Source organism: Pinus tabuliformis, chromosome Q (genome assembly GCF_031772625.1).
Source record: "Pinus tabuliformis cultivar Carrire ecotype Pingquan chromosome Q, CPIR1, whole genome shotgun sequence".
Classification (NCBI taxonomy): Eukaryota; Viridiplantae; Streptophyta; class Pinopsida; order Pinales; family Pinaceae; genus Pinus; species Pinus tabuliformis.
This window is the reverse complement of record NC_142296.1, coordinates 1,263,425,746-1,263,431,189: the sequence shown is the minus strand read 5'-3', so window position 1 is coordinate 1,263,431,189 and position 5,444 is coordinate 1,263,425,746.

The following is a 5,444-nucleotide window of genomic DNA, read 5'->3' as shown; positions in this document are numbered from 1 at the left end:
GAAGCCGAGCTAACCTACAGAAGCAAAGGCAGCATCGAGCCAGAGTTAAGACAGAGCCAGAGAGAGTGAGAGAGTCTATGTACTCTAGAGAAGGCTTGAGAGGTTCAAGCGAACTCCTCTATATATACATGTCATGTATGAGTCTCAGATTGGGCTCATACTACTGTGAACAATAGAGGTCGAGATTCAGTAGGGACAGTCTGTGTACTCCAGAGACTTGGGGAATCCAAGTACGATCTTATTTATTTATATATGTTGTGTGAGACTCAAATTGAGCTCACTGTTGTAAAAACTCTGCTTTGAAAACATAATTAAGAGGCCACCACTGAAGGCTGGATCGGGAGACGTAGCCCAGGAGTATTGGGTGAACTCCTTATTAAACTTGTTGTGTTTATATGTTTTCCTGTTGTGTTTTCTTTAACTGCTTCAGTGTCTGTGTATTTCGAAATCTTATTGATTTGTTGCATAAAATAACATAGACACATCCATGCACATGATTCTGTAATACCTTATTGTTTGTCTTAGATCAATTCCAGATCAAGTGGTATCAGAGCTCTAGGTTCCTAAGGTTAGACAAGCTTGTGCTGGATTTTGTTGTTGAATGCTAACTAGGACAAAGATCAAATTAGGAGAAGGAGAATTGGTTGAAGCTAACCCAGAAATTGGAAGAGTCTATCCTAAGAGGAAAATGGCAGAAGAAAGTCCCTTGGAATCAAACTCCCAGTTCATGGACAGTTTCATGACCATGAGAGCCATGGTAGAGGAAAGGTATAGAGAATTTAAGAAAGGTAGAGATGAAGATTCATCAAACTCCAAACAAGATAAAGGAGCAAAATTATCTCTCATCCATGACCATTCTAAAGGCAAAGGGAAAGAAGAAAGCTTCCCACATCTCCTAATAGCTCTGAAAATAAAAAGAAAACATCTTTGATTAAATTTGATTTGCCAATATATGATGGAGAGTTGAATGCAGAGAAGCTAGATAATTGGATTAGACAGATTGATGTGTATTGCAGGGTGTAGAGCATTGATTCAAACAGAAGTAAGATTCAGTTGGCCAGCCTACGCCTTGGAGGCACTACCTTGGTATGGTGGGAAGGCAGGACACAAGCTGATAGAAGAAGCATGGTAAAATCCTTTATGTCTGGAGTGAATTTGTTTCTGCAATTAAAAAATAGTTCTATCCACTAGCTTATATGCAACAAGCCATGATGAGTTGGCAAACTCTTCACCAATTAAAAGGGCAAAGTGTACAAGGCTACACCCAAGAATTTAGAAAAAGAGCTTTGATTCTAGGAATTTCTTTAGACTCACCTGAAATTCTGCTGAAGTATATAGGTGGTCTACACAACTATTTAAAGGACACCATTCTCATGTTTAATCCCAATAGCATAGATGAGGTATCTGTTCAGGCTACACATCTAGAGGCTAGAGGCAAGAATGTGAACCCACAAGTTGGGGGATCATCGAAACCCACTGCAAGCAAGAACAAGGAAAAGAGAAAGCAGAAATGGAAAGAGAGGAAGAAAAATGTTGTACAAAAGACCAAACCTTCATCCACTCACTGCAAGAAGGATGGGCATGATGCTAAACAGCAAGCTGATTTAGAAAAAGTTGTTTCAGAATATGATATGCTATTTCACGAACCTAAAAGCCTACCACCCAAAAAGGAAATAGTACATGATATTAATTTGCAGCAAGATGCTCCATTGCCTAACATCGGAATGTACACTTTAGAGAATGCAGAAATCAAGAAGCAAGTACAGGAGCTGCTCGAGAAAGGGTTCATAAGACCTAGCACATCACCATGTGGGTCTCCAATTGTCTTGGTGAGAAAGAAAGATGGCTCATGGAGAATGTGCATTGATTACCGAGCACTGAATAAGATAACGATCAAAAATCGTTATCCCCTTCCTCGCATAGATGATCTATTAGATCAGTTGAAAGAAGTTGTTTAATTTTCCAAGTTGGACTTGCATAGTGGTTACCATCAGGTCAAAGTTGCAGAGCAAGATGCATGGAAGACTGATTTCAAAACAAAGCAAGGATTGTATGAGTGGTTAGTTATGCTTTTTGGCTTAACTAATGCTCCTGCTACTTTCATGAGAGTAATGAATGATGTACTTGGGCCTTTTATTGATGATTTTGTCATTGTATATTTAGATGACATTCTTATATTTAGTAAAACATGGGAAGAACATTTGAAGCATGTAAAGTAGACTCTAGATGTTTTCAAAAGAGAAAATCTATATGTTAAACTCTCAAAATGTGAATTTGGCAAAACATCTTTGAATTATTTGGGTCATATTATAGGGGGTGGTGAATTGAAGATAGATCCCTCTAAGGTTGTAGTCATTGTAAATTGGCCTAAACGCAAATCTGCTACAGAAGTTAGAAGCTTACTAGGAGCTGCACAGTATTGGAGAAAGTTTATTGCTAACTTTTCCTTGATTGCAGCTCCCTTACATGCTTTAACATGATTGAACAAGGTGTTTTAGTGGGGAAGAAAATAGCAGAAATCCTTTGACACCTTAAAAGAAAAGATTAGTATAGCACCAGTACTAGCACTGCCCGATCTTCAAAGACCCTTTGAGATTGAAACAGATGCTAGTGAATATGCCATGGGAGCAGTGTTGATGCAGCACGGTAAACCCATATGTTATCATTCTGAGACATTTAATTCTGTAGTAGTTAATTATCCCGCATATGATAAAGAATTGTATGCATTAGTACAGAGTGTGAAAAAGTGGAAACATTATTTAATGGGCAAAGATACAGTTATAGATACTGATCATCAACCACTTCAATATTTACACTCACAAACTAAGTTGTAGCAATCAAGACACTATAGGTGGATGGGTTTTCTACAACAGTTTCATCTTGTCATCAGATATAAAAAGGGCATACACAATAAAGTTGCAGATATGCTGTCCAGACCAATCATAAATGCATCTACTATACTTAAGCATAACTCAGTATTGCATGAAAGCTACATTGAACAGTATGCTCAAGATATAGATTTTAATGATGTATATGCAACTTTAAGTCATGGCAAACAAGTAGAAGAATTGGATTATCATGTTAAGGACCAACTCTGTGTCATTTTGGAAAATTATGTATTCCTCAAACTGAAAGAGTAAAGATAATTCGAGAAGCACACACTTCTCTAATATCAGGTCACTTTGGTGTAAGTAAAATAGTTTCACAACTGCAAAGATTTTGTTAATGGCCACAAATGAATGAAATAGTTTCTATATATGTAAGAGGGTGTACCATGTGTGCTAAAAGCAAGCCCAACAATATAAAACTAGGCTTGTACACTCTACTACCAGTTCCTTCTCATCCTTGGGAAAGTGTTTCCATGGACTTTGTTGGGGGACTTCCTAAATCTAGAAAAGGTCATGTTTATTTATATGTTATCGTGGATAGGTTCAGCAAAATGTGTATTTTAATACCCTGTAACAAACATTACAACTGAACAAACAGCAAAATTGTTCTTTCAGCATGATGGGTTCATTTTGGATTACCCACTTCCATTGTATCTGATCGAGATTCTCAATTTGTTGGGAAATTTTGGTCGAGTCTGTGGGAATTGATGGACACCAGATTGAAGAAGAGCACAACCTTTCATCCAAAAACAGATGGCCAAACAGAAGTGGTCAACAAGACAGTGATCCAATTGCTCAGAGGCTATTTCAGCAAGCATCCCAAGTTTTGGGATGAACATTTATGTTATGTGCAACATGCTTACAACCATGCTAAACATTCATCTACACAGAGATCTCCTTTTGAGACCTATTTTGGTTGCACACCAAGGTCTCCCTTGGATTTTGTCTTTGGTAAAGACATAGTGGTTGATGGACACAACGATGTGGAAAAAGCAACCAAGTTCATTGAACAAATCCAAGAAATTCACTAGGCAGTATAGGAACAGCTAAGAAAGAGCCAAGCCAAGTACAAGGCAAGGCATGATAAGCATCGGATTGAGCATAGTTTCCAAGTTGGTGATCAAGTCTGGTTGTATACTAGCAAAGAAAGAATTCAAGGTGAAGGTAAGAAGCTGAAGCCAATAAGGTATGGACCTTTCAAGATACTTGAGAAAATTGGTGAGAATGATTTTCACCTTGATTTTCCAGCTTACATGCACATCTATTCAGTAGTTAATGCAGAAATCTTGAGACTATTTGAACTTTCATTGATTGAAGATCCCGAAGAGCAAAGACAATTGCCTTCTATTAATGATCTGTTGCCTGAATATCTCAATGAATTGCAGGAAGATACAGTTCTGGACAAGAAGGTGAGAACTACGCGCAAAGGAGATGTTGAGTACCTCAGGATCGGACTCAAAGGTTCAAAACCAAGTAGTGCAAAATGGATATAAATTGGGCAAGTGAGGAATCTATACCCTCACTTGATTGATGCTTAAAAACCAACTTTTAGTGGTCCAAAATAATTTTCAGTGGGAAGGTCGTGATCCAAATTGGATCCCAGAACACTCTCTAAGTTTTCTTGAACTCTTTAAAAATCATGCCAAAGATTCAAAGTCTTGTAAAGATCAAGCTTATTGGAGGCATCCTCGTAACAGTTGCAATTGGTGATCAGCGCAGAGCAACGAGGATCGTCGGTCAAGTGCGCAGACCGTCAACCCATGGTAACGCACTATCGCAAATTAGCAAATCCAGAGGTCATTTCAAGAAACAGGAATCGTTTCTGATATGCATATCACATATCATATATCACAGGGCAAACCCCTCAAAGAAGGAAAGTTCGCAAGCACCCAGACCCGAAAAATGATAAAATGCAACGGATATTGTTCCAATTCCGTCAAAAGCGGGGTCCCAAAAAAATTGGCAGAATATGAGAGGGTCTTCGAGTGGTAAGTGGTTTCGACCAAGTTCTGCATAATGCCACGTAGCGATCGCCACGCGTCTCGGCGGGAAGAGAGAAAACCGCTCACATTGGACGGATAAACATCATGTTACTTATCTGCCCGATATGGACGATGACCATAGGATTTGGAGGCTCCAGATCAATGGTGGATATGCGTTCCGATGGACGACCAGATTTGACAAGGTTAACAGGCAGAGTTGTATAGGATTTGAAGTCCGAAATGGATGATGCGTTGGAAGAAGATCGTGTTTTGCGGGCATCCTTGGAGTTAATGGTAAAAACGGTCATTTCGAGTATGTCCAAGAGAACTGACACTCATCCATTACGAAATAGGTGGCCACCTCCCTGTGAGGTGTTATACAGTGACTGATGATGCAGGACAGAGGGATTCAAACGAACAGAGGCTGGGGAACCGGAAAGTCGGGAAGCGGAAACAAACAGTTAAGAAGCAGATTGTCTTTTAAGCCACAAATTGACAGAGAGAGCAGAGCAAGCAATAAGTTAGAAGTAGAAAGCAGAACAGAGAGTAGAGAGAAGAAGTTGAGCTGACCTGC